The 25,962-nt window shown below is 41.0% G+C and overlaps 1 long non-coding RNA gene across 2 annotated transcripts; it reads left to right on the top strand.

Moving 5' to 3' along the window:
* The first annotated feature begins 1,782 nt into the window (after positions 1 to 1,782).
* Positions 1,783 to 21,468, top strand: LOC140187250 (uncharacterized). 2 transcript variants are annotated; one of them, XR_011883041.1, is made up of 5 exons: positions 1,783 to 2,130; positions 5,606 to 5,959; positions 10,869 to 11,011; positions 17,190 to 17,425; positions 18,482 to 21,468. It is a non-coding gene; the product is annotated as an uncharacterized lncRNA (long non-coding RNA). The 2 variants fall into 2 exon arrangements; XR_011883040.1 differs by having other exon boundaries at positions 1,784 to 2,130; positions 17,190 to 21,468.
* Positions 21,469 to 25,962: the final 4,494 nt, after the last annotated feature.

Here is a 25,962-nt window from a genome sequence, read left to right as displayed (position 1 = left end):
ACTGGGTATTTGCCATATTATGTGATGTTTGGGCGCGAGGTGAGGTTGCCCTTTGACCTTTTTTTTGGGACTGATGTGAGTGACTTACCGCCGAAGCCTTATCTGAAGTATGTGTCTGATATGAGGAGAGAGCTGAAAAGGGCTTATGAATTGGCTGGGGTCGCGGCCGCCAAGCAAAAACAAGGAAATAAGAGGAGGTATGATCAAAAAGTGAAGTTCTCCCAACTCCTGCTGAGAGACCAAGTCCTCGTAAGGAATTTGAAAGCACAAGTTGGCTGACCGCTAGGTGGCCATACCTGATGTGGTGGAGAGTCAGATGCCAAACCTACCAGTTTCCTGGGTGAAACCAGAACAGGGGAATGGGCCTGTCAAGATTCTCCATCGGAACCACCTGTTGCCTCAGGACAAGAGGTGCAGGTAGACCCAGAGTCCGACTTGGAGCCTACACCTAGTAAGAGGACTATGCAAAAACGTGGGGTGACTGCAGGGCCCACAGCAGGAGAGGCTGGGCTGGGCTCCACCCATGAGGGGGATACTGATTCAAAGGATAATGATCTGGAGATGTGGTACATGCTGCCTTTCGCTAACTCCCCATGGATTGAGGAAGAGACTCCTGGCCCTTCTCCTACTGAGTCAGGTGAAGTGGGGGGGGGGGCGCTATCTGTGGGCAGCCTGGGTTACAGCAGGACCCTGAAGGAGAGAAAGTCGGGCCTGGACATGGGACGGAGGGCTCCAAGTTGCATTGGGGCATGAGTGATAAATCGAGGGAGGACTCGCCAAGCAGACCTGAAGTATCCCCAGTAGCGTCCGAGTCTGAAGATTTAGGTGAGGAGGTACGGAGGTCTCAAAGAATTAGGAGACCACCAGATAGGTTGGCCTATGTAGCACCTGGGGAACAGGGCATGATCTCCACTGTTTTGGGGAGCTATGTCACTGCCTTTTGCACCTGGATTGGGCTTTGTGTTTTGCAGGAAGGGTTGGCAAATTATCTCGTTGTCATGAGGACATGACTAAATTTGGTGGGGGGAGAATGTAATGGCTCCTTTGTAATGTTTCATTGCTAAAGCTAATGTAATGGCTTCTCTGTGATGTTCACTGCTGAGGTAACGGTTTCCCTGTAGCAGAGATGTTTGGGTTATAGCTGGAGATAACAGGACTATAGTTATGCATGTTAACCAATTTGAGATTGTTGCTTTGTCTTGTGTATCTGGAAGGATGTTTTTTTCGTGGTTTTTGTCGAGGAGAGATGAAGAGGGAAGACGCGTGTGGAGAGAGCTGGTAGACCACCAGACGCAGTGGACTGGGATCTGATGGTCCGAAGGTCGGCGACGCTCGGAGGAAATCGATGGTGGAAGAATGACGACTGAGTGAACTCCAATGTGAACTTTGACTTGAACTGGGCCCTTTTTTATTTTCATTACTAACCCTATATTCAGATTAAGATTCATAAAGTTCAATCATTTAATTGCATATGGTGTACTGTCTGATATTTTGCATTGTGGGTTTGTAACCGGGGGTACATTACACAGCATCCACACAAACATGATTACCCAGTTTCGCAGGGCCGAAGGCTGATTTCCCTAGACGGACACGAACTGGGCGAGCCCAAGGGTTACATGTACTTGATCATATTTCTGTATTTATGGAAATTTGATTCATAGTAGTCATAGTCATAGTCATACTTTATTGATCCCGGGGGAAATTGGTTTTCGTTACAGTTGCACCATAAATAATTAAATAGTAATAAAACCATAAATAGTTAAATAGTGATATGTAAATTATGCCAGGAATAAGTCCAGGACCACCCTATTGGCTCAGGGTGTCTGGCCCTCCAAAGGAGGAGTTGTAAATAATTAAGTAATTTTTATCACTTAAACAAATAAAATGGATGAATGACATTCGGCAGGATAATCACCTTTACTGAAAATGACAGCAAAGCATAAACCATTGAGCACAGATCTTTGGGGGCCTGCCTTTTAAGGAAGTTTCTGATGTAGGATGATCAGGCAGTAATTAACAGTGGTTTCAAGATGTTTCACAGAAGTTTCTTGCGAGAAGGAAATATGGCTGTACTAATGTTACTCTATCTTCCAATTTTATTCTTCACAATGACTACTGCAGAGGGCCCAGGTAGGAAACATTTTCCTATGAAATCTTTCAAATTTTAAATAATGCTTTTATGCTAAACATTTTATCACAACATGTGCTTGTTCCTCTTTATGTAAATTAATCTAAAATAACTGGCACATGCAGTGAATCTTTGGCATTGCATTTTACAAGCTCTCTTCCTATTCTAGACTCTTCTATGATTCTCTTTCTCTCTCAAAGAATGTCAGGCACATTTTTTTTTCTAATCTAGGTTATATAGCTTTGTGTTCAATTTTCTCACACTTCAGTGGTACATTTGGGTCATGTTTCTATATTAGTAGGAAATGTTAAAAATGAAATCTATTCTTTCAAAGCATTAATTTCAACCGTGATTTTTATTAAAGAATAGAACTTTCTAATCTTTTCCTTGGCAAAATTCCGAATCTATATTTTTATAATTCCCTAAATGATGCAATTAACGTGTAAACAACATGTCAGACTATGTATTTCAATCCTTCTGGTCTTTAGCATGCAAATAAATGAATTAATTTAAAAATGTGAATAAATAGCCAAATGCAGCTATGCTGATAGGAAATCAGTTAATCGAATAGGTAAAAAATTAAGTTAATATCTGAGGATTCTTTTTCATATATTTGTAAGCTCCAAGCTGGGACACAATATTAGATTATGAGGACACGCAGTCCTCTTTTACTGTCATTTAGTAATGCATGTATTAAGAAATGATACAATATTCCTCCAGTGTGATATCACAGAAACACAGGACAGACTAAGACTGAAAAAACCAACAAAACCACATAATTATAACATATAGTTACAACAGTGCAACAATACCATAACTTGATGAAGAAGAGTCCATGGCACAGTAAAAGAGTTCAAAGTCTCTCGAATGTCCCACATCTCACGTAGACGGGAGAAGGAAGAGAACTCTCCCTGTCATGCCAGAACACAGTCCGACTCTGAGTCGTCCAAAAACTTCAAGCTTCCAATCAGCCCTCCGACATCGAGTACCATCTCTATTGGAACGATTTGATCTCAATCTCGGTCGCCAGCAGCAGGGAAAGCCGGGGATTTTGAGGCCTTCCCTCCGGAAGATTCTCGATTGCGCAGTAACAGCAGCAGCGAACCGGCATTTCAGAAATTTCTCCAGATGTTCCTCTGTGCTTTCACGTCTGTCTCCATCAAATCAGAATTTTCCACGGCCCCTATTTAACCGATACAATATCATTTTCACCGGAGAGCTGCGCATAATATTGTTGGATTAGAAAGTATTACATTAAAGTAACTTATTAAAATGAAACCAAAACTACATTAGAACATTTGGATATACAAAAATAATAAAGAAAGACCTTAACATTGCATTTGCCTCAACAACTCTTCCAAAAATTTTGAAGAGCAAAAACAGAAACTGGAAAAATAAAATTAAAAATTTAAAATATGCTGGGAACTGTTCAGCTTGGCAAGCCGTATCTGTGGATTTGAGAAGTGAATAACAGAATTAAAGTTTTGGATCAATCATGTTTCTGAAATACTGTACTTCAGATGATCAGCTCAGCAGTTTCAATAATGATAACTTGCAAAATTTGGTAATGCTTAAAATTGAATAACTGTTAATAGAAGACAGAGCCAGCAAAAAAATTCTTAAACATAAGAGATTCTACAGTTGCTGGAAATCCAGACTAACACACACAAAATGCTGGAGGAACTCAGCAGTTCATGCAGCTTCTAAGGAAAGGAATAAAGAGTTGACTTTTAGGCTGTGACCCTTTATCAGAGTTAAGACATGCACTTTCAAAAACTTAAAACTTGTTTTTGTTCTAACAATTAAACTTAAAATCTTCTCGTCACTTATGATCTGATTAGAAATTTATGTTAAAATCACTGTGGTTTATGCACTCTGGTAAAAATAATGCATAATCTGAGAATTCTTTATCCTTGCTTCCTCTTCTTGAAAAGAACCAAGGAAATAGAAAATGATAGCACAGTGAAAGCCCTTTGGCCCACAATGTTGTGCAGAACTTTTAATCTACCCTAAGATCAGTCTAACTCTTCCCTCTCATATAGCCCTTGTGATTCTTGAACTCAATCTCTGACTCATCAAGGCCAGCACACCGCATGCCATCTGAACAAACTATCAACTTGTATGGCAACTTTAAAGGATCTATGGTTGTGGACCCCAAAATATTTCCATTCCTACACATTGCTAAGAATCCTGCTCACCCAGTGCTCTGCCTTCAAGTTCAATCTCCACTGTGCACAATTTCACACATTTTTGGCCACTTCTCAGCCCAGCTTTGCATCCTATTAATGTCCTGTTTTAATCTACTGCAATCTTTTGCGAAATCTACTACACCATCAACTTTCGTGTTATCTGCAACCTTCCACTTCTTCCAAATCTTTTTTAAAACTCACGAAGAGCAGGTGTCCCAGTACAGATCCGTATAGAATAGCAGCTCCTGATTTTGAGCTGTCGAGCCAGGAAAACACTGTCGACACAGAAATAGGACAGTTTCTATACCACCTTTATCAGACTCTTGAAATAACATCCTGTATGTTAATAATGAACTCCTAACTTCACAATCTCCTTAATCACAGCCCTTGCACTTAAAAGCCAATCTGCATTGCACTTCCTCATATTTGTTACACTATATCTAATGTTATTTTACTGCTTGTTCTTGTTCTGCCTCAATGTACTTGCGTTTTAAAGTAATGTGCATGGATGGCATGCAAAGCTAAATTGTTCACTGTATCTCAGTACATGTGACAAAAAGTAATAACAATACCAATTACAGTTGCAATCATTAAACAAAGGAAAAAAGATTCTGAATACTATTGGACATATACAATGTCACATCTTAAAGGAGGTAGTATGGCAAAAATTTGACCAAGATAGTAGAAAGAAAGAACATAGAAAGTTGCAGTCATTGAAAAAAATGCTGGAGATGATGGGTCCTCCTTCATCCCCATTCTGATGAAGGCCTGAAACATTAATGCTGCTGCTCTTCCCTCAGAGGCTGTCTGACTTGATGAGTATTTCCAGCATTTACTGTATGTATTTTAAATTTGCAGTATCTGCGGTATTTTGGCTTTCATAGTTTCCCTTGATATGAAATGCAAGTAAGGAGATACTTGCCACAAGACTAATATTTTCATAGGAAGGTTGCAGAGGAGAATGATACTCAGGAAGACACTGAAGCCAATGAAAAGATGCTGTACTGCAATGTTTGCCGCAGAGCAAAATATCACAGCTTAAGTTGGCCAAAATAAATATTAAGTTGTGACTAAAGATTGGGAAGAACAATTTGCAAACCCAATGATCTTGGAGACTTTGTACTGAAGAAAACTATCATATTGTTGGTTAGCGAATATGTGTTAAAGCCTTTTGCTGAAAGCGTACAAATTAGCATTAATCAAATGAAATAGAAGCTTTTGAAAAAGTATTTCTAATTGGTCCCTTCATTTTTGTACTGACTATATTTTTAATTGTGTAATTTTACAGGTGGCTCTGTTGACCAGTTTCCACGCTCCAAACTGGCAAAAAAAGGAGAATCAGCTACAATAAAGTGTAAAATTACAGTTAGGAATGGAAAGGTAGTGGGTACTCACTTTAAAAAGAATCCTCTATCGCCGGAGGATCTGTGTTATTTCAATGGAGCAAATGAAATTGCACACATTGCAGTATCATACCAGGATCGACTCAAGTGTAATAAGACAATCGAAGATGAAGAAAGTGTCACCATTCAATTCAGAAATCTCCAGATAAATGATACTGATTTTTATTATTGTACCACTGGGATCAAAGAGGCCAAACTTTCTGACTTCCATGGAAGAGGAACCCTTCTTATTGTATCAGGTATACTTTATGCATGAAGTTTTCTTCCATTATTACAGGCTGAAATAAAACTGCTGATAAAAAGCTACGCATATACACAAATTACATATGTATTTGCTCAGATGTCACTTTGTTTCCAGTTATTTTCAATGCACTGATATCCCAAGCAAAATTTCCTTCGCTTCTAATGATCTTTCTGTAAGGAAATCGGCATTTTGTTAGTCAAAATTCTTTTCATTGTTCTGAGAAATGAAGTTGAAGTAATTGCATTTTAAGTGCAATATTCAGTCTTGCCCTTCATAATAATTTATAACAAAATTCCACCCAGAACATAGTTGAATTTCCAAGAGGAAGCAATGATCTTATTGCCATTACATAAAATACTCATCTTAAGATTTTACTATAATAGCATTAGACATGCCAGAGGATACGGTTGAATACCCTGTACTGTGATTGCCCTCTCTTTATTTGGATGAAACGGCATTGATTTAAATGTGGATTGGAAAAACAACAAAGCATGAGGAGTCAATTAACAATAACTTTAATTCTTGGGAGCCAGGAGGATTATTTCATGTTATTGTGGTCTATTCTAGTCGAGCATGACACCAACAAATTTGTTCTTTGATTGTGGAACAGATGTTCTTTTGCTACTCATTAAAATTTTAATTCTAAGGAATAATTATCTTCTTTGGAAACCTATAGTATAAAAAAAATGCAACATGTAATAATGTTCATAATAATAGTAATATATTAATATTTTTAACAGAAATCTGTTGGTCCATAGTTGTGTTAGCTTTAAGTGAAAAGGTTTTGGGTTTAAGACCCATTTCAGGTTGACTTTAGCGTAAGGCTAAGTTGTATATAAACCCAAAATGCTGGAGGAACTCAGCAAGTCAGGCAGCATCTATTGAGGAGAATAAAGAGTTTAAATTTTGTACCGAGAAGCTTCATTAGTTCATACAAGAAATCAACGTTATCTGGTGCTGTCTTTCAATGCTGTGTTTAATAAGCTGAACTGCTTCCAGTAGTGATTGTACTTCATTGAAGAAATTTCTCAATCATTTTTCACTGATATTCTTTTAAGACAACCACCCACAGTTTGTTTTTCTGATGCAGGAACAAGTAAGCTGATTTTTTTCAAAAGGACAGTTTACAAGCTTGTTTAAAACAAGCACCATTTTCAATTTTGCCACTTCTGTTGGCTCTCAGAACAGATTTTGACAATCTTTTCCTCCTGTGTTAGTTGTTTCTTCTTCAAATGATAACTTTTAAATAAGACCATAAGAGATTGGAGCAGAATTGGCCCGTTTGGCCCATCGGCTCTGCTCTGCCATGTCATCATGGCTGACCCAATTTTCCTCTCAGCCCCAAACTCCTGCCTTCTCGCCACATCCCTTCATGTCCTGACAATCAAGAATCTATCAACCTCTGCCTTAGAATCTACCTAAAAACTTGGACTCCATAGCTGCCAGTGGCAAAGAGTTCAACAAATTCACTACACTCTGCCTAAAGAAATTTCTCCTCATCTCCATTCTAAAAGGACACCCCTTCATTCTGAGGCTGTGTCTTCTGGTCTTAGAATCTCCCATCATAGGAAACATCCTCTCCACATCCACTTTATCAAGGCCTTTTACCATTCAATGAGGTCACCTCTCATTCTTCTGAATTCTACTGAATACTGCCCAGAGCCATCAAACGCTCTTCATATGACAAGCCATTCAATCCTGGAATAATTTTCGTCAACCTCCTTTGAACCTTCTCTGGTTTCACCACATCCTTTCTCAGATAAGGGGCCCAAAACTGCTCACGATACTCCAAGTGAGGTGTCATAGTGCTTAATAAAGTCTCAACATTACATTCTTGCTTTTATATTTTAATCCTCTTAAAATGAATGCTAATGTCGCATTTTCCTTCCTCACCACAGACTCTACCTGCAAATTAACCTTTAAGGAATCATGCACAAGGACTCCCAAGTTCCTTTATGTCTCAGTTTTTATGTATTTTCTCTCCATTTAGAAAGCAGTTTACCTCACTTTTTAAAAAAATATATAGTATTTCTATTTTTGCACAATTTTTATTCTATTCAATATACATATACTGTATAATATACTGAATAAGTTTCATTTATTTATTATTATTATTATTATCCTTCTATATTATGTAAGGCATTGAACTGCCACTGCTGAGTTAATATATTTCATGTCACATGCCAGTGATAATAAACCTGACTCTGAATTCTGAATCTTTCATTTCTTCTATCAAAGTGCATGACCATACACTTCCTAACACTGTAATCCAATTGCCATTCCTTTGCCCATTCTCCTAATCTGTCCAAGTCCTTCTGTAGCCTATCTACTTCTTCAAAACTGCCAGCTCCTCCAACTATCTTCATTTCATCTGTAGACTTTGCAACAAAGTCATCAATTCCATCATTCAAATCATTAATATATAGCATAAAAAGAATCGGTCCCAACACAGACCCCTGTGGAACACCTAGTCACCAGCAGTCAACCAGAAAAGGCTCCCTTTCTTCCTACTCTTTCCTTCCTGCCAATGAGCCACTGCTTTATCCATGCTAGAAACTTTCCTGTAATACCATGGGCTCATAGCTTGTTAAGTAGCATCATGTGCAGCAACTCGTCAAAGCCCTTCTGAAAATTCAATTACACGACATCGACTGATTTCCTCTTTGTCTATCCTACATGTTATTGATTCAAAGAATTCCAACAGATTAGTCAGACAAGAATTTCCCTTGAGGAAACCATGCTGACTACAGCCTAGTTTATCATGTTCCTTCAAGTACCCTGAGACCTTATCCTTAATAATCAACTCCAACATCTTCCTAACCACTGAGGTCAGACTAACTGGCCTATAGTTTCCTTTCTTCTGCCTCTCTCTCTTCTTGAAGAGTGAGGTGACATTTGCAATTTTCCAGTCTTCTGCAACCATTCCAGAACCTAGTTATTTTTGAAAGATCATTACAAATGCCTTCACAATCTCTTCAGCCGCCTCTTTCAGAACCCTGGGATGTACGCCATCTGGTTCAGGTGATTTATTTACCTTCAGTCCTATCATTTTCCCAAGAACCTTCTCTCTAGTTATGGTAACTTCACACACTTCATGTCCCCTGATACCTGGGACTTGCACCATACAGTTAATGTCTTCCACAGTGAAGATTGATGCAAAATACTTATTCACTTCATCTGCTATTTCGTTGTCCCCATTACTATATCTCCAGCATTGTTTTCCAGTGGTCTGTTATCCACTGGTGCCTCTCTTTTACAGTTTATGTATCTTAAGAAACATAAGAAATATGGTATCCTCTTTAATATTGTTGGCTAACTTACTTTTTTATTCCATTTTTTCCTTCTTAATGACTTTTTTAGTTGTCTTCTTTTGGTTTTTAAATGCTACCCGCTATTTTTTTTTGCTCTGTGATATGTCCTTTCTTTGGCTTTAATGTTGACTTTGACTTCTCTTGTTGTGATACAGTTGTGTCATCTTTCCTTTGGAATACTTCTTTCTCTTTGGGTTTATATATCCTGTGCCTTCAAAATGGTTTCCATAACTTCCAGCTATTTCTGCTCTGCTGTCATCCCTGCCAGTGTTCTTTTCCAATCAATTCTGGCCAGCTCTTCTCTCATGCCTCTGTAATTCCTTTTACTCCATTGTAATACTGATCCATCTGACTTTAGCTTCTCCTTCCCAAAATTCAGGGTGAAATCAATCATATTATGATCACTTTCCCCAAAGTGCTCTTTTACCTCAAGCTCTCTCATCAATTCTGGTCCATTACACAACACCCAATCCAGAATAGCTGATCCCCTCGTGGGCTGAACCCTGAGCTGCCTTAAAAAGCCATCTTGTAGGGTCTCTAGAAACTCCACTTCCAGGAATCAGGCACCAACCTGATTTTCCCAATATATCTGAATATTGAAATCCCCTATGACTATTGTAACATTGCCCTTTTGGCATGTATTTTCTATCTCTCATTGTAATTTATAGCCCACATCCTTACCATTGTTTGGGATTCTGTATACAACTCCCATCAAGGTCTTCTTACCCTTGTGGTTCCTTAGCTCTATCCACAATGAATCAACACCCTCTGACCTTATGTCACCTCTTTCAAATGATTTGATTTCATTTTTTCACCAGCAGAGCATTGCTGCACCCCTCTGCCTTCCTGCCTGTCCTTTCAATAAAATGTGTAGCCTTGGACATTAAGCTCCCAGCTGTAATCTTCTTTCAACCATGATTCAGTGATGCCTACAACAGCATACCTTCTAATCTACAACTCTGCTGCAATTTCATCTACCTTATTCCTTATACTGTGTGCATTCAAATATAATACCTTCAGCCCTGTATTTACCCTTTTTAATTTTGTCCACCTTTTACATTGCATCTCTTCCTGTTGACTGCAATTTTGCCCTATCAAGTGCCTCTCCTCACTACACATTGCCTCTGTTTGTAAACTAGCTACCTCAACTTCAGCACTATTATCCGCCTTTCCTATGATACCTCTTGCATTGCAATATACACAGCTCAGGACACTAGTCGCACAATGCTCAACCTTTTGATTTTCTAACTTTGTCTGATGTTCTACTAACATCTGCCTCCATATTGTCATCTGGAACCCCATTTTCACCTTGCTATGCTTTGACTTAACCTGATCAGACCTTATCAGTTTATTGCATGATCATTAGCGCTTTGGCATTAGTCCCTCTGTCATTTACAAACCTTACTAATAGTAAGCCAATTTTCAATTCAATTTTGACCAGTTATAAGTACGGTAACCCAGAACCAGGAATTTGCAACAGACTAGCTTTCATATTGTTTTCTCCCTAAAAATACTCATTAAGCTCACTGTGATTTGTAGCTAACTGGTAAAATTAAAATATAAATATGTGCATATTTTATCTTATCTTCCCAGAGCCTGACAACCAAACCTGTGCAGCAAATTTTGTTGAAAAAAATGTCTGCAAAGTAGTTTATTTGAAGGATCCAGTAATGATCACAGTGGTTATACTTGTAGCTGTTTTCATGATTTGTGGACTAGTTCTGTTACTACTCTACGTAAGTACTTCTGTTTCAAATATTTATAATGCTGTATAATGTCAAAGATTATAGAGTAAAGTAAGATTATTAATCTGATTGAAGAAATATTGAGAGGGGAACAGATGTATTTAAGGATACATTCATTTGAAAATTGCTGTCTACAGCCTTGCTAAAGTATATTGTACAAGCTTCATCAAGGGTTCCTACTTTAGTCATCTAACAAGTTCGCTGCTGTTGTTACTGCGTGATCGAGAATCTTCCAGAGGGAAGGCCTCAAAATCCCAGGCTTTGCCTGCTGTTGTCGACCGAGATTGAGGTTGAATCGTTCGGATAGAGATGGTGCTCAGTACTAGGTGTCGAAGAGCTGATCGGAGGCTCGAAGTTTTCGGACGACTCAGAGTCGGACTGTGGTCGGGCATGGCAGGGAGGGTTTTTCTTCCTTCCCCCGTTTGTGTGAGATGTGGGACATTTGAGAGACTTTGAACTTTTTACTGTGCTCATGGACTGTTCTTCATTAAGTTATGGTATTGTTGCACTGTTGTAACTATATGTTATAATTACGTGGTTTTGTTAGTTTTTTCAGTCTTGGTCTGTCCTGTGTTTTGTGATATCAAACCGGAGGAACTATTTCTTCGAAGAAGGAGTCTGAGAGTCTGAGTGGGAGTGCTGAGAAAGACATTTTTGAAATTTTCGTTATTTTTTTTCTTCAACGGCGTTCTGAGAGGCGGGACTGCGCAGGCGTGTGACGTCGGGCTGTGCAGCACGGCAGATTTAAAAGGAACAGAGCCTCATAGAGCGGGCAGCGTAGTTTGCGAGTTGCAGAGTGAGCCGGGAGCAGAGTGAAGGCTTAAGGGCTTCGACTCAACGGGCTTAGGCGGAAACGGGCGAGGCGAGGGAGGTTTGGCAATCATTTTCTATTGTTATTTGAGGAGAGGGGCAGTATGAGTGTGAGGGCAGTTTGCTGTTCTCAGTGTCGGATGTGGGAGGCCCTGGAGTCTCCAAGCCTCCCGGACGTCTACATCTGCGCCAAGTGCATCGAGATGCAGCTCCTAAGGGACCGCGTTACGGAACTGGAGCTGCAGCTCGGTGACCTTCGTCTGGTCAGGGAGAGTGAGGAGGTGATAGAGAGGAGCTGCAGGCAGGTGGTCACGCCGGGGCCACGGGAGGCAGACAAGTGGGTCACGGTTAGGAGGGGGAAGGGGAAAGGTCAGGTTAAAGGGAGTACCCCGGTGGCTGTGCCTCTTAACAACAGGTACTCCTGTTTGAGTACTGTTGGGGGGGGACAGCTTACCCGGGGGAAGCTACAGTGGCCGTGCCTCCGGCACAGAGTCTGGCCCTGTAGCTCAGAAGGGTAGGGCAAGGAAGAGGAGGGCAGTTGTGATAGGGGACTCGATAGTAAGGGGGTCAGATGGGCGATTCTGTGGACGCAGTCCAGAGACCCGGATGGTAGTTTGCCTCCCTGGTGCCAGGGTCCGGGATATTTCTGATCGTGTCCAAGATATCCTGAAGTGGGAGGGTGAGGAGCCAGAGGTCGTGGTACATACAGGTACCAATGACATAGGTAGGAAAAGGGATGAGGTCCTGAAAGGAGAATATAGGGAGCTAGGAAGGGAGTTGAGAAAAAGGACCGCAAAGGTAGTAATCTCAGGATTACTGCCTGTGCCACGCGACAGTGAGAGTAGGAATGAGATGAGGTGGAGGATAAATGCGTGGCTGAGGGATTGGAGCAGGGGGCAGGGATTCAAGTTTTTAGATCATTGGGACCTCTTTTGGCGCAGGCGTGACCTGTACAAAAAGGACGGGTTGCACCTGAATCCTAGGGGGACCAATATCCTGGCCCCCTAGGGAGATTAGCGGGGGCTACTGAGGTGACTTTAAACTAGAATGGTTGGGGGGTGGGAATCAAATTAAAGAGGCTAGGTGTGAGGAGGTTAGTTCACTACAGGGGGATGGGAACCAGTGCAGAGAGACAGAGGGGTGTAAAGTGAGGGTAGAAACAAAAAGTACTATGGAGAAAAGTAAAAGTGGCAGGCCGACAAATCCAGGGCAAGCATTAAAGTGGGCCACTTTTCAGCATAATTGTAAAAGGACTAAGAGAGTTGTAAAAGAACGCCTGAAGGCTTTGTGTGTCAATGCAAGGAGCATTCGTAATAAGGTGGATGAATTGAAAGTGCAGATTGTTATTAATGATTATGATATAGTTGGGATCACAGAGACATGGCTCCAGGGTGACCAGGGATGGGAGCTCAACGTTCAGGGATATTCAATATTCAGGAGGGATAGACATGAAGGAAGGGGAGGTGGGGTGGCGTTGCTGGTTAAAGAAGAGATTAACGCAATAGAAAGGAAGGACATAAGCCGGGAAGATGTGGAATCGATATGGGTAGAGCAGCGTAAAACTAAGGGACAGAAGACGCTGGTGGGAGTTGTGTACAGGCCACCTAACAGTAGTAGTGAGGTCGGAGATGGTATTAAACAGGAAATTAGAAATGTGTGCAATAAAGGAACAGCAGTTATAATGGGTGACTTCAATCTACATGTAGATTGGGTGAACCAAATTGGTAAAGGTGCTGAGGAAGAGGATTTCTTGGAATGTATGCGGGATGGTTTTTTGAACCAACATGTCGAGGAACCAACTAGAGAGCAGGCTATTCTGGACTGGGTTTTGAGCAATGAGGAAGGGTTAATTAGCGATCTTGTCGTGAGAGGTCCCTTGGGTAAGAGTGACCATAATATGGTGGAATTCTTCATTAAGATGGAGAGTGACATAGTTAATTCAGAAACAAAGGTTCTGAACTTAAAGAGGGGTAACTTTGAAGGTATGAGACGTGAATTAGCTAAGATAGACTGGCAAATGACACTTAAAGGATTGACGGTGGATATGCAATGGCAAGCATTTAAAGGTTGCATGGATGAACTACAACAATTGTTCATCCCAGTTTGGCAAAAGAATAAATCAAGGAAGGTAGTGCACCCGTGGCTGACAAGAGAAATTAGGGATAGTATCAATTCCAAAGAAGAAGCATACAAATTAGCCAGAGAAAGTGGATCACCTGAGGACTGGGAGAAATTCAGAGTTCAGCAAAGGAGGACAAAGGGCTTAATTAGGAAGGGGAAAAAAGATTATGAGAGAAAACTGGCAGGAAACATAAAAACAGACTGTAAAAGCTTTTATAGATATGTGAAAAGGAAAAGACTGGTAAAGACAAATGTAGGTCCCCTGCAGACAGAAGCAGGTGAATTGGTTATGGGGAGCAAGGACATGGCAGACCAATTGAATAATTACTTTGGTTCTGTCTTCACTAAGGAGGACATAAATAATCTTCCAGAAATAGTAGGGGACAGAGGGTCCAGTGAGATGGAGGAACTGAGCAAAATACATGTTAGTAGGGAAGTGGTGTTAGGTAAATTGAAGGGATTGAAGGCAGATAAATCCCCAGGGCCAGATGGTCTGCATCACAGGGTGCTTAAGGAAGTAGCCCAAGAAATAGTGGATGCATTAGTGATAATTTTTCAAAACTCGTTAGATTCTGGACTAGTTCCTGAGGATTGGAGGGTGGCTAATGTAACTCCACTTTTTAAAAAAGGATGGAGAGAGAAACCGGGGAATTATAGACCGGTTAGCCTAACGTCGGTGGTGGGGAAACTGCTGGAGTCAGTTATCAAGGATGTGATAACAGCACATTTGGAAAGCGGTGAAATGATCAGACAAAGTCAGCATGGATTTGTGAAAGGAAAATCATGTCTGACGAATCTCACAGAATTTTTTGAGGATGTAACTAGTAGAGTGGATAGGGGAGAACCAGTGGATGTGGTATATTTGGATTTTCAGAAGGCTTTTGACAGGGTCCCACACAGGAGATTAGTGTGCAAACTTAAAGCACACGATATTGCGGGTAAGGTATTGGTGTGGGTGGAGAGTTGGTTAGCAGACAGAAAGCAAAGAGTGGGAATAAATGGGACCTTTTCAGAATGGCAGGCAGTGAATAGTGGGGTACCGCAAGGCTCAGTGCTGGGACCCTAGTTGTTTACAATATATATTAATGACTTGGATGAGGGAATTAAATGCAGCATCTCCAAGTTTGCGGATGACACAAAGCTGGGTGGTAGTGTTAGCTGTGAGGAGGATGCTAAGAGGATGCAGGGCGACTTGGATAGGTTGGGTGAGTGGGCAAATTCATGGCAGATGCAATTTAATGTGGATAAATGTGAAGTTATCCACTTTGGTGGCAAAAATAGGAAAACAGATTATTATCTGAATGGTGGCTGATTAGGAAAAGGGGAGGTGCAACGAGACCTGGGTGTCATTATACACCAGTCATTGAAAGTGGGCATGCAGGTACAGCAGGCGGTGAAAAAGGCGAATGGTATGCTGGCATTTATAGCGAGAAGATTCGAGTACAGGAGCAGGGAGGTACTACTGCAGTTGTACAAGGCCTTGGTGAGACCACACCTGGAGTATTGTGTGCAGTTTTGGTCCCCTAATCTGAGGAAAGACATCCTTGCCATAGAGGGAGTACAAAGAAGGTTCACCAGATTGATTCCTGGGATGTCAGGACTTTCATATGAAGAAAGACTGGATGAACTGGGCTTGTACTCGTTGGAATTTAGAAGATTGAGGGGGGATCTGATTGAAACGTATAAGATCCTAAAGGGATTGGACAGGCTAGATGCAGGAAGATTGTTCCCGATGTTGGGGAAGTCCAGAACGAGGGACCACAGTTTGAGGATAGAGGGGAAGCCTTTTAGGACTGAGATTAGGAAAAACTTCTTCACACAGAGAGTGGTGAATCTGTGGAATTCTCTGCCACAGGAAACAGTTGAGGCCAGTTCATTGGCTATATTTAAGAGGGAGTTAGATATGGCCCTTGTGGCTACGGGGGTCAGGGGGTATGGAGGGAAGGCTGGGGCGGGGTTCTGAGTTGGATGATCAGCCATGATCATAATAAACGGCGGTGCAGGCTCGAAGAGCCGAATGGCCTACTCCTGCACCTATTTTCTATGTATTTCTATGTATTGTATCATTTCTTAATGCATGCAAATGACAATAAAAAAGGACTGTGTGTCTTCATAATCTAATCTAACATACAGTATATTTTAGTACAGATGTAAAGTAGTTTAATTATTCCTAGTCAAAACCAAAAATGTAAACACTTGTTTGTTTATATAACTGCATGAGTGAAATGAAACATTGAGTAATGCATGCCATTTCACCAGAAACATACTCAGGCGAAGGTCCTGTCTCTCACACACAGGCATGAACTCTAGTATAACTTGTAGAGCTGGTCATCAGGGTCCTACTCAGGGAATTGAACTTTGAAATCAAACTAAAGAGATGGACTCGACAATCACATTGTGGTGACTGACTCGAGGACCATACTGAGGAGATAGACTGGTATCACATTTGGGAGATGAACTCTAGGATCGTACAAAGGAGATGGACCCTGGGATCACATGGGGAGATTGGTTCTGGGACCATTCTGAGGAGATGCACTTTGGGATCACTCGATAGAGCTGAACACTGAGATCACATTGGGGAGATGGGCTCTGGGACCATAGTGGGGAAATGGACTCCAGAATCACAAGGTTCCTTCACTATAAACTCCTAAACCTGGACTGAACAAGGCAAGGTGAAGGGGAACATCACCTGCAGCTTTCCTTCCAAATTTTCCTAGTTTGGAAATATATTCCTATTCCTGCATCATTGGTAGGTATAAACCATGGAACTTCCTTCCCAACAGTATTGTGGAGTATCTTCCCATATTCCATGATTCAAGGAGCCAGCTCACACCTACTTAGCATGGATCTCTGATGATTATTATCCTTGCCAAAAATCAAGACATTTCCTGGGATTAACTTTCCTGGGGATATCAATAGACAGCAGGGCAGAGAATGGCTTAGCATTAGAGCAGAGGTAATATATCAACTAATATTGATTCCAAGGAAAAGATATTTTCAAGGTCTATTAAACATAATTGGGATATGCAAGGATAATCTTTATTCACTATATACATGTATTCCGAATTTGCTGTGGTGTGTTAGCACAACATGTAACTAAAACAACATATGATAATTATAAAGAATTGTATGAAAATAAGTGAAAAATCATAAGTTAAAAATTAAGACTTCATGAATTCTTCTAAAATCTATAAGCTGAGTGAAAAAAGGCAAATTTTAAAATTGTCTTAATTTTTAGGTAAGAAAACACTACCATTGGAATCAGTCACAACGTGAATGAGCTCCAAACTCAGTGAATGAAGACATTTATCTGGTGCGAACCCAAAGCATGATATGATAATTTCAGCTACAATGGGCTTTGAACATTTGATTCAGTTTTTCTGCGAGGGTCTAAATGCATCATCACAGTAAACCAAGGCTTACTAGAATCTGTGGAAGTTCCAAACTTCTTTTTACACAGTATTATTTGACAATGTAAGTATTTGTCTGAGTACATTTTGGTTGATTTGTGGAAGGTAGTACTTATGATGATAGTTAATACATATGTCTAATGTAAAAATACTATATAAGTAACATTCTGTTCCATTATGATATAAATGTACTCTGTATACATTTTTACTTTATCATTAATAAAAAAAATCTCTTCTTCTTTCCACCCTCAATGTTCATGAGTGCCTATAAGCTGTTTTAAGGGTGAAGAGGAAACTTGGTACTCTGTCAGCCATTGATCAATGTCATAAAATGGTGTGAAAACCTTGTTTAAGTAACATTTGATCTTCAATTACCTTCTTGAGAGGAAATTTGATAGAGATATACAAAATTATGAGGGGTAGAGATAGGTTAAATGCAAGCAGGCTTTTTCCACTGAGCTTGGGTAAGACTACAATCAGAGGTCATAGGTTAAGGGTGAAAGGTGAATAGTTTAAGGGCAACATGAGGAAAACTTCTTCACTAAGAATGTCATGAGTGTGTGGACAGAGCTGACAGCGCAAGTGGTACATGTGAGCTTGATTTCAATTTTTTAGAGAAGTTTGGAATGGTACATGGATGGCAGGGGTACGGAGGTCTACAGTCCCAGTGGATGTCAATGCGAGTAAGCAGTTTAAATGGTTCAGCATGAACTAGATGGGCTGAAGGGCCCATTTCTGTGCTGTACTTTTCTAAGACCCTATGTCTCAACCCCCTCTGTCCTTAACATAAGGATCTATAAATTGTGATAGTGTGACGGGGTCCTGAATTACCCCTATGAACTGTGTTCTTAAAAGAGAGAGAGAGCGTTGTGGAACACAGACACCTTGTTAAAAAAGAGAGAGAAAGAAAGAGAGGGCGAGAGAGAGAGGCGAAGACTGCTTACAGTTTGTTTATACTTTCTACAAGGACGTTGCCTGCTTGTAAGTTCTTACAGAGAGAGAAGGCAGGAGCTACTTGAGAGACAGTTGGTATTCAGCACAATTAGATAAATAGAAGGTCAGATGATAGACCTACAGGCACATGGTTTTGGACACTGAATAAGCTTTGTTGTGCCCACAGAAACGGTGGATTTTGGTGGACCGATCAGGTGGATCGATCAGTGGCTCTCGCAGTGTGAAAAGGGTGTGACTGGTGGGCAGTTATTCGTGTGTCCAACCCTCACCTGGATTGATAATTCCACCACAGAAGAACGGTCCCCTTTGTTGTGGTCACAGTTGGTGACTTCTAAAGGAATTCGAAGGAAAACAGGAAGATTGACGTCGTCAGCTCACTTGAAGGCTCAAATCTCTCCCTCTCTCTCGCTCTCTCTCTCTCCATCACTACACAACTCAATACCATGAACTGAACTGAACTTTACTCATCATCGTAAGACTGTCTATTTACCCCTAGACTTGAAGAAGCTTAGTTTTCATATATTTCCACACTTACATCTATATATAATCATTGCTAACCTGTTTGATTTATCTGCATTTATATCACTGTATTGTGTAGTTACTAATAAATACCATTATTTACTAGCAGTACTGGACTCCGAAGTGTTTTCCATTTCTGCTGCTTCTTTAACCCGTCACGAGGTATGTGACAAAATTGGGGGCTCGTCCAGGATCTGAACAAATTGGTTGGGGCCCTGTTTGATTTGATTGGGAAAAATCCCTTTTGATTTGGATGTGTAGAAAAACAGCAGAAATGGATGTTAGGGTATTTCTGAGATCACCAGACCCGGTGACTTTGAAGAAAGCTAAAAAGAATGATGTGCGGGAAGTTGCTAAAGAGTTGAGAATTAAGTTGAAGAAGAGTATGACGAAGGTAGAAATTCAAAGGAAAATAGTTGAATATTATGTCTCTATACAGGAATTTGATGAGGGGGAGTTAAAGAGGTTTCCTCTAGGGAAAGAGGAGGTCCAGGTACAACTGGAACAGATGAAGTTAGAGAGATTTAAATTAGAGATTGAAGAAAGAAGAAAAGAGAAGAAGAGAGAGAAGAGGCAGACAAATAGAGAGCGTTTGAGAGGGAGAAATGGCAACGTGAAGATCAAGTGGTAAACCGTGGTGAGCGGTTTAGTGTCAGTCAAGAAACTAAGTTAGTACCTCCATTTGATGAAGCAGAAATTGATAGGTATTTCCTACATTTCAAGAAAGTGGCCCATAATCCGAATTGGCCAAGACAGATGCTCATCCTATCCCGAGAGTTGATGACTGTATTGATAAAGTGGGAAAGGCTAAGTACCTCACAAAAATTGACTTGCTAAAAGGATACTCGTGTGTTCCTTTGACCGACAGGGCCAGAGAAATCTCGGCGTTTGTCATACCTTCGGGGCTGTATGAGTACAATGTTTTACCCTTCGGGGTGGAAAATGCTCCAGGGACATTTCAAAGAATGATTGATTCTGTAATTAGGGGCTTAGAAAACACAGGGCTTATATCGATGATTTAGTAGTCTGGAATGACACGTGGAAAGAGCATATTGCAAGGTAGAAAAACTGTTTGACAGACTTTCCAAGGCCAATCATACTGTGAACCTTGCTAAAAGTGAGTTTGGCCATGCCACAGTTACATATCTGGGCTATGTAGTAGGCCAGGGCCAGCCGGCTCCTGTATAGGCCAAGGTTCAAGCTACTGCTGAGGTTCCTGTTCCGACCGACAAGAAAGCTTTAAGAAGATTTTTGGGAATGGTGGGGTATTATCTTAAGTTTTGTAAGAACTTTGCTGACATGGCCATCCCCCTAACAAAACTCCTAGGGAAGAGTGAAAGATTTGTATGGAGTGATCTTTGCCAGGAGGCATTTGAACGTCTGAAAACCATCCGGTGTTATCATCCTGTGCTCAAAGCTCCTGATTTTTCAAAATCATTCTCTATAGCAACTTACGCTAGTGACGAAGCTGCTGTGGCAGTACTGTTACAGAAGGGAGTGGATGACATTCGATACCCAGTAGCCTATTTCTCAAAGAAATTTAATGGGCACCAGAAAAATTATTCCACTATTGAAAAGGAATTGCTAGCACTTATTCTGGCTTTACAACATTTTGAAGTCTATGTTTTTCCTGCCCAGAGACCACTTGTGGTTTACACGGATCACAATCCATTGGTGTTTCTAACTAAGATGAAGGATAAGGATAGACGGTTATTAAATTGGAGTCTGATATTGCAAGAATATGACTTAAAATCAAACATGTGAAAGGTACTGACAATATGATAGCCGATTGTTTATCCAGTTGTTAAGTCAGGAATTGTACATGTTCTGCTCTGTTAACTGATGACTATACATGTATTGTTTCAAACTCTGCAATTTACATTTAAACTAAAAAAATTTTGCCTGCATCAAAATTTTTTTTGAAGGAAGGAGGTGTGATGGGGTCCTGAATTACCCCTATGAACTGTGTTTTTAAAAGAGAGAGAGAGTGTTGTGGAACACAGACACCTTGTTAAAAAAGAGAGAGGAAGAAAGAGAGAGAGAGAGAGAGAGGCAAAGACTGCTCACAGTTTGTTTATACTTTCTACAAGGATGTTGCCTGCTTGTAAGTTCTTACGGAGAGAGAAGGCAGGAGCTACTTGAGAGACAGTTGGTATTCAGCATGGTGAGATAAATAGAAGGTCAGATGATAGACCTACAGACACATGGTTTTGGACACTGAAAAGGTGGGTTTTGGAAGATTGATCAGGCATATTGATGAGCGGCACTCGCAGTGTGAAAAGAGTGTGACTGGTGGGCAGTTATTTGTGTGTCTAACCTTCGCCTGGGTTGATAATTCCACCACAGAAGAATGGTCCCCTTTGTTGTGGTCACAGTTTGTGATTTCTAAAGGAATTCGGAGGACAACGGGAAGATCGACGGCGTCAGCTCACTTGAAGACTCAACTCTCTCCCTCTCTCTCTCTCCATCACTACTCCACTCAATACCACGAACCAAACTGAACTTTACTCATCATCGTAAGACTATCTATTTACCCCTAGACTTGAAGAAGCTTGGTTTTCATGTATTTCCACACTTACTTATATATATAATCATTGCTAACCTGTTTGATATATCTGCATTTATATTACTGTATTCCGTAGTTACTAATAAATACCATTAGTTAATAGCAATACTGGACTCCAAAGTGTTTTCCATTTCTGATGGTTCTTTATTCCCATCACAGGGTTCGTGACAGATAGAAAGAACAGTGAATGAAAGTAACAATTCCAATGTGCCAATGATTTATTGTTTTACTTATTCACTCATGGAATATAAATGTTGCTGGCAACGTGTCTATTCCTAATTGCCTGTGAACTGAGGAGTTAAGTTTGGATAAAATGTGGACTTAACCAGTTAAGGTTAATAGTTAATAGTTAATAGTTCCCCATCCCTAACAAAAAGCCAGATGGGTTTTCCTTACAATTAAGTAGTACCATACTTACCATTCCTGAGTTTGGCTCACTGACAAAATAACAGAGGTATTTTTTACTTTAAATTAAATTTCCCAAAGTCATGGTAGGATTTAAGCTCATGTCTGGATCAGTGGCCTTCAAATGGTGGATAGTATTAAACACTTAGCCAATGTACCTATGTAACATTTACAAAATGCTGGAGGAACTCAGCAGGCCAGGCAGCATCTATGGAAAATAGTATGGTTGACGTTTTGGGCTGAGACACTTCAGCAGGACAGGAGGGAAAAAAGATGACGAACAGATTTAAAAGGTTGGGGGAGGGCAGGTAGAAGCACAAGGTGATAGGTGAAACCAGGAGGAGGAAGGGGTGAAGTAAAGAGCTGGGAAGTTGATTGGTGAAAAAGGTACAGGACTGGAGAAGGGGGAATCTAATAGGAGAGGCAGAAGGTCATGGAAGAAAGAAAAGAGAGGAGGAGCACCAGAGGGAGGTGATGGGCAGGCAAGGAGATAAGGTGAGATTTAAAAGATGTTTTTCAAATTTTCAAAACTAAACTTTATTTATGAATCATATACAATAAAGATAATACAACCATTACATTCATTATGAAATCAAACCAATATGTACTCCTACAAGTCACTGATGCTACATCTCCACTTTCAAAGTGATCGAGCAACACACACAAAATGCTGGATGATCTCTGCAAGCCCTTATGCTAGGTTCCCGTTTGTTGACTATAGCTCAGCATTTAATGCCATCATTTCCACTGTCCTGATTGATAAGCTACAGAAACTGGGCCTTTGTAACCACCCCCCCCCCCGTGCAATTGGATCTTCAACTTCCTAACTGGAAGACCACAATCTGTGCGGATTGGTGACGATCAACACTGGCGCACCTCAAGGTGCTTAGCCCACTGCTCTATTCCCTCTATACCAGTGGTGCAGTGCTAGCCAGAGCGCACGGGAGCGCGTCCCGCACATCTTTAAGAAAAAAGCAGAAATAAACAAGCTAATTAATTAGGTGCCGCCCAGGGTGATTTGAGTATCTCAGAAACTGCTGATCTCCTGGGACTTTTACGCACTACAGACTCTGGAGTTTACAAAGAATGGTGCTAAAACAAAAAAAAACATCCAGCCAGTGGCTGTTCTGTGAGCAAAAACATCATGTTAAATCCACTCGCTGGATTTTTTTTTGTTTTTGGCTCCATCCTTTGTAAACTCCGGAGTCTGTTGTGTCTAAATATCCCAGGAGATCAGCAGTTTCTGAGATACTCAAATCACCCTGGGCGGCACCTAATTAATTAGCTTGTTTATTTCAGCTTTTTTCTTAAATTTGTGCGGGACGTGCTCCCGTGTAGCACAGCACCACTGCTCTATACTCATGACTATGTGGCTAGGTATAGCTGAAATACCATCTATAAACTTGCTGATGATACGACCAGTTTGGTAAAATCTCAGATGGAGATGAGACGGTGTACGGGAGCGAGATATACCAGCTACTTGAGTGGTGTCGCAACAGCAGCCTTGCACTCAACGCCAGTGATACCAAAGAGCTGATTGTGAACTTCAGGAAGTGTAAGATGAGGAAATATGAACACATCCTCAGAGAGGGATCAGAAATGGAGAGAATCAGCAATTTCAAGTTCCTTGGTGTCAACATTTCAGTGGCTGCACAAATCTTCAGTGTGTCTATCTGCACGCACCCCTGCAGCCTAGAATATGCCAGTCGGCAGCATTCTGACTACAAACATCTCTCTGTGCTGGAAGACCAACGTTATGGGCAGACTAAAGGGCATTTCTCACCAAGTTGATGATCTTCCAAAAGGACTTGATGTCCGTCGGGGTGTGTGTGTGTGTGTGAGAGAGAGAGACCAGGAACATCCCAGAGATCAGAAAGTCAGATCCTCTTGGAAAATGCATAGTCCACATTGAGCCATGATACAACTACATACTAATAAAGTCTTCCTCTATGTTTGGATTGTATCATCTATAGGAGCGAGTGCAGGGAATTTGCTTTGCACTGGGAGCAGGATTTACTGCTTTTCCCTGCTCCTTGCCCAAGGCCAACTGTACTGATGATGTTCAGCCTGGCTAATCAACCTCACACTAGTCCATACTGTGGGCTTTAACGTTACACCAACAAAATAACAAAGCCAGATTTTGAATTTATTTACTAATTCAATTATAACAGATCAGATAACGTGCAAATGCAGTTTATTCAACTCTCACTACACCCACTTTAGTGATAATTAGAAATACAATGTTTTAGCCATCCTATTGATTAACCAAGACAAAAAAAGTGTAACTATTATAAATCCTGCTTCTTAATTCAAATTTCAATGTAATGTCGTGGTAGCTTGACACTGATTTAGATTTTACTCACGGCTTTTTCACTTCTCGTATCAAACCTTTCAGAAGCCTGCCCTGCTGTCTGAAACGAATGCATGAAAAGTACCATCATAATTCTGACTGCTTTAAATTTGTGTAAAATCATGAGTTTATTTTCAAGTCTCCATGGAACACAAATGATGAATATTTCTAATGAAATAAAACCAATTTTATAACTACAAGCATAGGAGCAGTTGAGGGTTTATAATAATTTTGAATCTGAAATTGACTTTTGGTATCATACAGAGGTCACCATTCAAATGTACAGTGGCATACAAAAGTTTGGGCACCCCTGGTCAAAACTTCTGTTACTATGAATAGTTAAGTGAGTAGAAGATGAACTGATCTCCAAAAGTCATAAACTTAAAGATGAAACATTCTTTTCAACATTTTAAGCAAGATTAGTGTATTATTTTTGATTTGTATTACTTTAGAGTGAAAAAAAGGAAAGGAGCACCATGCAAAAGTTTGGGCACCCCAAGAGATTTGAACTCTCAGATAACTTTTACCAAGTCTCAGACCTTAATTAGCTGGTTAGGGCTATGGTTTGTTCACGGTCATCATTAGGAAAGGCCAGGTGATGCAAATTTCAAAGCTTTATAAACACCCTGACTCCTCAAACCTTATCTCAACAATCAGCAGCCATGGGCTTCTCTAAGCAGCTGCCTAGCACTCTGAAAATTAAAATAGATGATGCCCACAAAGCAGGAGAAGTGTCATGGTCCCGATCGTTTATTCCCTATCTTACTCCTAATTTTCTTTGATTATGCCATTGTCCCGATAGTTAATTTTCCAATTGCTTCCTACTCTCTTTGATGATGGTACGCCTAGTTTCCATCAAGAACTCAGCATAAGAACCCTGACGTCACAACCACTAGTCGTCAGTTCATTGGTCTTATTCCTGTGTGATAACTACATTTCCCGAACGCTTAGAACCATTTGTTCTAAGTCTAGTTCCAGATTCAAGGTTTACCTATGAGACTCCATCCCTCTGAGTCAAGGCTCCATATTAGGGCTCCGTGTCAAGATCCCTCCGGTTTGCTGTTCGGTGTTTACGCCCGTGTAAGCCTCCAATCTCAATCTCCGTGCCTGTGTCCTGCACTTGGGTTCACTTCAGTCACTCATGGCAACAGAATGATCTGGTCACTATGGACCCAGCGGACACGAAGACCCTGCAACAAGTCCTTGCCTGCCAGGGCTCCCTACTGGGTCTGCACGATCAACTCCTCCGAGATGTCGTGGATAACCTCAGTTCCCTGTCCGCTAACGTAACAAAGATCAGTGACCAGGTGGACCGTGTATCCACTAATCTTACCCTATCCTCTTCTGGAACTCAGTCAAACCAGTCCATACAGTCTGTCGTGGCAACCCCCTACGTGTCAGCAACACCACCGTCAAGAGAGCCGCACATACCTGAACCTGAACACTACGCTGCGGATTTGGGGAAGTGCCAGGCCTTCCTTCTGCAATGTTCCTTGGTGTTTGATCAGCAGTTATCCATATATTCCACAGACAAATCAAAGGTAGCTTATATCATGGGATTGTTGTGAGGAAGTGACTTAGCGTGGGCTACAGCTGTTTGGGATAACCAGCTGGAAACCTGCTCTTCATTCCCCACCTTTATCACAGAGATGAGAAAGATCTTTGACCACCCTGTCAATGGTCAAGATGCTGCTAAGTCAGGGCTCCCGCAGTGTCGCCGAGTATTCCGTGGAGTCCAGACGTTAGCGGCTGACTCGGGGTGGAATGATGAGGCACTCCAAGAGATATTTCGGGATGTTCTCAGTGA

The sequence above is a fragment of the Mobula birostris genome, chromosome 24 (genome assembly GCF_030028105.1).
Source record: "Mobula birostris isolate sMobBir1 chromosome 24, sMobBir1.hap1, whole genome shotgun sequence".
NCBI lineage: Eukaryota > Metazoa > Chordata > Chondrichthyes > Myliobatiformes > Myliobatidae > Mobula > Mobula birostris.
Note: the sequence above shows the minus strand (reverse complement) of the source record. Positions and strands in the feature narration are given on the sequence as shown.